Raw genomic sequence first — 9495 nt, forward strand, 5'->3', positions numbered from 1 at the left:
TTATGAAATTAGTTGATTATAATTAAGTTTAGTAAAAGAAAAATTTATTTTAGAATTAAAATCATTTTTCATAAAAATTATAATGTTTAGGATACAAGATAATGCAGTTATACATGTACCCTACGAGAAAACAATACAGAAAGTGAAGGAAGATCACACAACTATACTGCAAATCATTAAGAAATATTTTATTCATAAATGGAGTATTTGAATTTTAATTTTGATTATGATTAATATTGAAAGAAATTTAAGATAGCGTAAGCTATATATAAACTTCTTATAATTTATTAGACTATCGAAGGCAATGTAAATTACACATCGATATTATAAAAATTTATAAAATGAATAAATTATAGTAATTTAATTTATCAAAATTTGAAACATGACTTAAGAAAATAAAAAAAAAATTATTTGAATTGATTAAAGAAGATACTCATTTAATAAAAAATATTAAAAATTTTATTTGATAGATTTATATTATATAAAACCTAAGGTAACGTTGGTACACATAGATTTTGACAATTTATAACGCCTAAAGGTAGAGTCGCTACACATTAGCATTATAAATTATTTCTTAATAAAATAATTTAGATTTAAATTAGTTGATTGATTTGTAAATTAGTATTTAGAAGAGAAATACATCTTGCATTATTATTAAAGTGATTAACTAATTAATTAATGACAATATGTGATAAGTTAATATTGCATAAAGTCTTGGTAACGTAGGTACACATAGACTTTATCAATTTATAATACATGACGATAGAGAAGCTATACGTTAGTATTATAAATTGATACAATTATATTATTATTTATTAATTAATTATAAAAAAATAAGTAATTTAGTATTCACAATATAAAATAAAATAATCATAAATATAAAATTAAATCGCATTAATATGATACAAATATACAATAAATAAAATAAAAGATAACAATCCTAAAATATAAGATATAAATAATGAAATATAAAAAAGGAAATAATTTAAAAAAAATCAACTCAGATATGATATTGTAAAGTAAACGGTATCAAGAGATTTTAAATAAATAAAATAAAATAAAATAATTTAAACAAAGTTAACATAAAAAATAAAAATAAATAATAAAAACTCATTCATTATATAAATTAATAATTATCATAATAACAAATAATAATGATGATGAATAAATAAATAAAACTAAAACAATAAATTATATGTTGAACTAAATAATGATAAAAATAAAATAAATAAGAAAATTTGGACAAAAAAATAATAAAAAAATAAAAAAAGGATAAAATGGTCTCAAATTTTAAATTTTCAGATTTGAGAGGGAAGGACTTTAGGGTTAGGGGTGTGCTTTTCTCCAAGAAAAACAAAAAAGGGTTATGAAAGGGTGGAGGTGAGGTTAATGGAGGCCATGATTTTGAGTGGTGAAGGTTATTGAGAGCAAAAGGAAGAAGAATGAGACAAGGTAGGGAAAGAGTTTTTTTTTATGGTGAGTTTTGTGTTTGTGGATGATGATGATGATAGATGGAGGAATGGGTGGAGAGGTGGTGAGACATGGATATTTGAAATGGTGGTTTAAAATATTTTTTTATCATTTGAGATTGATTTGATATAGGAAATGTTTATTCAAAATATAAATATGTATGAAGAAGAAAAATGTGTAAAATGTATGATAAAGCTTACTTGATGTTCTTGAAAATTTTTGCTTGCCTCTTGTTCTTCCTCCTTTCTACTAACCTTTCTTTCTCTCTATTTTCTCTTTTTCTCTCCCCGTTCTAGAATGTCTCCTCTCAAAAATTTTTAGCCTCCTCTGATGTCTCCCCCTGCTCCATGGTCCTCTTTTCCTTTTATTGTTAGGATTTTCACAAAAAACCCAAAATTCTGAATTTTTCCTTTTTTATGTATAAAGTAACATTGGTTTAAGAATTTAATTATTTGTCATATTCTATTTTCCTTTTAAAAATTAATTCTGAAAATTTCCTATTTTATTAAGACAATTTTTTTTAAAAACTTTTTGATTCCATTCTTCTTTTGTAATATTAAAATTCAGATTTTTTTATTTTTATTTTTATTTAAAAAAAAATTTAAATCAAAATTTTAGTGTTCACAATCAACACATACTATATATGAGAACAGTGAAAGAGGTAGTAGCGAAGTTTACGAACAAATAAAGATCTTATTGTGATTGGTGAAAGCAAATAAACACGATAAAAGTTGACAACTTAACTGTAAATGGCTGGCTTGCTTCAAGCCATAAAAAAATTTGGTAAGGTGACAAAATTGATTGGGTTTTGAAGAAGAAACTCTCGATGCCAATTCTATATATACTTCTTCATTAAGGTTATCATGTAAGAGGAATTTTTGACATCTAGTTGATGAAAATCAATGCTAGCATAGAGTGGTAACAACAGTTAAGGAAAGCCTTATAGTGTCAGTTTTGCGATGGAAGAAAAGGTATCAAAATAAACAACACCCACTTGTTAAGTGTATCCCATGGTGACGAGTCATGCTTTATAGAGCTCAATAAAACCATCATATTTGTATTTAGTACCATAGACTTGCCTATAACTAATAAGAATCTTGCAAGGGGTCGAGATACCAAGTGTTATTATCAAACAGTGCCTTAAGTTCAGCCTTCATAACTCACACCCAATCTTTACACTGAATAGCTTGTTTGTAAGACTTAAGTCTTGTATTCGTTGAGATATTTGAGATGTAATGGAGATATATATTAATATGAAAGAATTAAGGAAAAGGAATAAGGAATACCTGACTATGGGAACGTATTGGACTGTGCTTAATTGAAGATATTACGATGAAAGTCTTCTAATTAACTTGGAGTTTTACTAATTCTTTGGGATCTTTGAAGAGGTGGTGGAGAGTTTGATGTTGTATTAGGAATTAGTTGATGAGAATTAGACGAAACGTGAGAAGGAGAAATGTCAAAATAAAATTAAAAAATGTTAAAGTCTCTATAAATACTATTGAAATTCAAGAACATAAGCATAGAAAAAAAATGCTCACAAAATATAACATTTGTAGATGCCACTATTTCCCTTGTTTTATCCATGATAATATACATTATCAAGTTTAAGAATTTTAAATTTACGAGCCTTTAGATCTAGCTTAGTTCTATGTTGTGTAAAAGTGGAGGTAAAACATAAAAAACCAAAAATTTCAAGTTTTGGAAGGTTGGTAGATTACTGTGTAATAAGTTCATAGAGAGATTTATAATTTAAAATAGGAGTGAAATTTTGTTTATCAAATGTACTAATTTTTCTTTTTCATAATTGAATTCTATTTTGGAGTTTCAACGCATAATGTTTGATGCAAAATTCCATAAACGTACAAAAATTATAAAACATAAATTCACTCAACTCTAGTTTCAAATTTAGATTTCTTGAGAAATAGGCAAGTGTCCCTTGTAATTATTCACACCAATCAGAAAGCAATGACCTGCATGTACAGAAGAAAGACTAAATTAAAAGGTTAGCAACATTAAAAGAGAAAAGTAGTTTGTTTTTCCTTTTTGCTTTGCAAAATTTTAAAATATTACAATTGTTACTATTAAAATAAATGTGATGATTAGTATCTTATTTGTAATAAATGAAGATGTCACGGGTCAAAATAACTTGATCGTTAAAACTTCTCAGTTACAATATGCGAAGAATAAGAAAACGGAAGGAATATATATATTGAAGGACCATTTTACATTATTCTAAAAATTCGTGTAATCGGAGTCTTTCATATTGAATGTAAGAAGAAGATCTTGTCCATATATATATATATATATTTCAAATCATAAAATCTATTCTACAATATGTTAAACAATTCCTATCATTCTTAGATATCCTATACACCCTATACAAGGCAAGACATACCATGAACGATCAGTTTACAATTAAGAGAAGAGACGAGTTGGTATACGAAAATGAAGTTAAAATGAAATGCAAGAATGTAAAATACATTGTGGAGTTAACTGTTTAGAAAAGCAAATTGTGCTTAAATATCATGCAATAACAATGGAACCACCAGTTAATTTTTTATGAATTAGATGAACTCTGTGATAAGTGACAAAAAGAGTAGAAGGAATGAGGAACATGTTCAATTGTTCTAGTGTCTAGAATCTAAAAATAAGATTTTTAAGATAACACAATACTTAAGTTAGTGTTTGGATTTGATTATTGATGAGTGACTAGATGATCCACCAACAAAAGATGTACTCGCATGATGAACACTATGAGGAGTGGATGCATTAGTCTTCCTCTATTTTGTTTTTTATGACATTGTTAACTGCATTTCTATCGTTATTGTTTTTTTTTTTTAATTTAAAACTATGAGGGATTTCATATTTAAAATAGAATTGGTGATTAATTTGACATGTTTTTTCAATTTGGATTTCTATATAAAAAAAATTAAAAATATTTAATTTAGTTCTTAAATGAAAGAACATTTTTACATTAGTTCTTCCTGTCTATTACGCGTTGACAGTGTTAGACTAAGGAACCGAAATGTAAAACAAAAACAAAAACTTTTATTAGAACTAAAATATAAATTTTAACTATAAAAAAAATTGTAAATAAGTAAAAACTATAAAAATTAAATATATATTCTAACCAATTATAATATTTAAAAATCACAAAACATTAAACTTAATTTAAAAAAAGTTTATATTATAACTCAATCTTGTCTTGACAACACACTTAGTCTTGTAACAAAAAAAAATTCTCTATTTTATAAGGTTTTGTTAATCTCAATTATTAAGATTGAGTTTAAACAGTGAAAAGTAAGAATTTTGTTTCTCCTTTCAATAAAATTTTATTATAATTAATTTTTTAAATTTAATCTTAAGGATTAAATTAATAATTTTTTTATTATTATCTTTTATTATACCTTTAAATAAATGAATAAAGTATCAATGTTAGTATTTTTAATATACTTTTTATTATATATTAATCACAATAAGTCTTTATTATAATATACTTTTTATTATACCTTTAAAAATTTCATAACTTTTTAATTCGGCATCTTTATTTTTCTTTTTTAAATAAGTCTAGTTTTTTTTACTTATGGTTAGAATATACATTTAGTTATTATAAAAGTGTAATAATTACTTTTATTTTTAATAAAATTATAATTCATTGCTTAAACTCATTTTTAAGAATTAAAATTAACATTTTCTTATTTTATATTTGTGTCCGTGATCATACCTTCAAAATAAAGTATTAGTGTTAATATTATTGTACATCACTTACTATAAAATATTTTTATTTTCTTTACAAAAAAGAAAAATATTTACTATTCTTGAAAGATAAAACTATACTTGATATAAATTTGATTTAAAATATAAATTTTTAGTTTTTTAAAATTTCATAATTTTTTATTTGATTTGTTTTCGAACAAGTGTATTTTTTTTATTTCTAGTTAAATTATACATACTTGATTCTTATAAATGACACTTATTTTTAAATAATTTTATGTTTAAAATTGATAATTAAATTTTTATATAAGTTTTTTTTATATATTTTAATTCTTTTCATTTAACATCGTTATTAAAACTTTAAATGGTAAAAACTAATTTAAAATTATTTATTTATATAAAAATGAAATTATAACTTTTTTTTATATAGACACCAAATTAAAAACTTATGTGTTAAGTATAGAAATTATATTTATAATTTAATAAATTTTAATCATCAACGTTATGTTAATTTTTAGTTATATAATTCATGTTTAATTTTAATTTTTTATATACTTTTATAATAAGTTTTATTATCTTACTTAGAATTATTAGCTTTTTTAACATTTATTATCTTTTACACTGGTGTTTCTAATTCTTAATGTTAATTTTATTAGTTTATTAAGATATATGCTATGTTAATTTTTAATTATATTTATTTTTATTTTTATAAGCATTATTTAAAAGTGGACATCCAAACATTTGTAAGTATATTTTAAAATCTGCATTCAAACACAAATAGCATATTCAGTTGAGCTTTTATACTTAAATTCTTATTGAATATTTAATTAAATTATTTATTTAAATATAAGTTAAAAATAAACATACTTAAAAGAACTAATTGTCACTATAAAAACCAGAAGAATCGAAGTCGAAAGCAATAGAAAAGCATGGTGAAACATTCTCATCTACACCTAGTCACCTTAATACTATATATATATATACAATTTGATTAGTGGATAAAATAAAATAATATTTGTGGATAGATAGGGATAGCAATATGTAAAGTATCCGATAGGCACCCGCAAAATTTATTCACAATGGTAAGGTATTTTATTTTATGTATAGATAGGGATGACAATGTGTAAAGTATCCGATGACCACCCGTTAAATTTATCCAAGATATTTAAGTACTCACCCCGCCTTATACCTGCATATATATATATGTTTGAACTTTGTTTTATAATTATGCATTAAATTTTTATATTATTATATTACTTATGTAAAATTATATAAGATTAATATAAAAATATATTTAATAACAAAGTAAACCAAAATTATTTATGTTTATATTTTTAATAGGAAAATTTATTTACTATTTTATATCATTTAATTAGCCTAATAATATTTAATTATTACATAGTTGATATAAGATTTACTTTTTTTAAAAATATTATTTATATATGACACACATAAAATATTTTTCACACAAATATTTTTGTTAATAAAATCATATTAATATTTAAATCTTAAAGTGAATGATAAATAATAAGCATATTATAAATATTTTATAAATTTTACAATAACCTACTATTACCATAAACTTATTATTTATTGATAATATTTAAATTTTATTTTTTATATTTTAATTTAAAATAATATTTTCTATACAACATATATATTACAAGCACAACTATAATATATTAAATTTAAATAATATTATTCTTACTATTTATTTATATTTAAATAAGTTTTTGAAAAGATATAAAATATAAAAAATTATTATTAATTTTTTTTTGTTAATTTTTTCTTCAGATAAAAAAGTATAATTTTTTTATATACACATATATTTCTTTATTATAAAATTTTATTGTAACCATTTATCTTTTATTCAAATTCTTTCTTTTAAAATATATATACATTATAAATATTTAATTCATTAAAATAATTTTTTAAAAATTTTTATTTTTGACAAAATACTTTCTTATAGTATATGAGTTAAAAATATTAGTATTAATAATATATATATATATATATATTATTTTAATTAAATATATTATTTTTCTTACAATTTCAAATTCAAAAGTTAAAAAAATATTTATGTATCTACCTTTTTGTTGTTAGTACTTGAACTTCTCTACCCTAACTCTATTCTCATTCTTAATGTCTGTTTCATTAAAACCTAACAACTGTGAAATTGTTATTCATTAGAGTTAGTTGTTAATACCGCTACAAGAGATTACCAAGTGATTTCACACGAAGGGCTACCCACTGTGCAGATCTATTTCGTTGTTGCTCTGACGTTGCTGATTGATCGAATCTCACATAAGATAGGATTATCGCCGACAAATAATTTGTTTGTTTAGTTTCGTTTATTGTTTCTAAGAATTTTAGTTTAAAAATTTATTATATTAAGATACATTTATCACTTGTGATCTTTGAATATTTATTTTTTTTTATCTATATTTGTATTTTGTTTGACAATTACATTTTAAATTTTTGTATTATTATGTTAATTATGTGAAATTATATAAACATATTTTTCTTTATAAATATTTTTTTCTCAAACAAACGTGGGTAACGAGTACAAGATGGGTATGCAGGTACCAAAAGGTACGAATACAAGGATTAATATTCATACCTACACAGGTATAAGGTTAGGTACGAGTATTTTTGTAAAACGCAGATATAAGAATGGATACTATAGTACCCCACCTATACCTTACCTATTGCTATATCTGTGTGCAGAGAGTTAACTCATCAACTAATCCATAAATATTCTGATCCCAAAAAATTGAAAAAGATTACAATAAATTCATTCCAAATGATCCTATGGAATGAACACGTATAAAACATTAAAATCTTGTATGAATGAGAGGTTCCTTTCGAGCTAGAAAGACGTGGAGCTTGCTCAATTACCATCTCCAATCGGGTCATTTGGAGATCCGGAAACCCACTTGATTTTATTAAACCCAATATGTATCAAAATAAATCCGACCCGTAACGTTACCCGACCCATCTCCATTTCAAGGGAAGTTTGAAGCTACAGCTATCTATGATTTCTACATCTTTGAGCCAAAGTTAACGGTTGCATAGAACCATGGATCCTCCTCTGCCTAAACCCTCCTTCAACCCCAACAAGCATCTCAAAGAAGAGTTACTCTCTCTACTTTCTTATTCCCTAACCCATGCTTTTTTCCTTATTGTAATCGTCTTCAATTTTCATTATTAATCCCTCCTTCGTATTTGTCTTAAAATGCAGATTCGTAAGCAACTGAGCGGATCCTCTATGCTTGAAATCGCCGCGCTTACAGTAACTGTCCCTGTGAGTCAACCCACAATTTGCATGCCACATACAATTTTCATACCAACTCAAATGTGATGTGATCGTCTTTTTTTTTTTGTTCCCCTTACAGATTCTCGTCCTTATTCGTCACTCCATTCCCTCCTTTTCTTTAAATGGTCAGTCTATAAAACTTAAATTTCACACTTTCAAACTCAAGTAGCTAAACCGAACATTTTATTTATGCTTAGTTTCTGCATTTGTTATAATTCTCTTTGACATTTTTATTTTTATTATGATTAGTATTGTTACCCTATGATTCGGTTGTTTGATTCCATGCAAGCTTTATTCACCTTATCTTGTTCATATACATTACGTAGATAACATGTTTGTTTGCCTTTTTTTTTTTATTATTATTATTAAAGGTGCCTCCCTGAAGAAGAAAAACGACGATGCACCTTCGAAGAATAGGGGTTTCAAAGCATACTTAGCTACATTGTCTCTGGACTTCTTGTCATTGTTGTTCCAATGCTCTTATTTTCACAGTACGTTTGCCCTAGTAGCATCAAATGTTTTGCTAACAAATAGAAAACACCGAGCTGCTTTGGACTTGAGTTTCAACTTTCAATCATTCACATTTTGTAATTACTATAATGAACTTGCTGACAGGTTCTTGCAGACTGGGACCTATATCTTTGCAAGTTTGTTCACAATCTTAACGTTACTTTATACTGTAGCTAAGAGGTAATTGTTCAATTTTGTGTAGGTAACGTACTTAAGGGTCTTAATAATATAATAAGTAAATAAGAGGCTGACTTCTATACACTTAACTGCAGTCTGGTAGTTCATCTCCTTCTTTTGAAGGGAGTCCAATTCCCTTCGAGCATATATTTACTTCGTACAGGGTATTGTGGTATGAAGTGCCGCAGCTGAAAAAATCTTGTTCAATTGTTTTGATTGTTCACTGTTATTATTTGTTAATTAAAATAATTTTTTGCAGATGATTATAACATTCTTGTGTATCTTTGGCGTTGACTTCAGAATAT

Source organism: Abrus precatorius, unplaced genomic scaffold, assembly GCF_003935025.1.
Source record: "Abrus precatorius isolate BTA unplaced genomic scaffold, Abrus_2018 Scaffold2, whole genome shotgun sequence".
In the NCBI taxonomy this organism is placed as follows: domain Eukaryota; kingdom Viridiplantae; phylum Streptophyta; class Magnoliopsida; order Fabales; family Fabaceae; genus Abrus; species Abrus precatorius.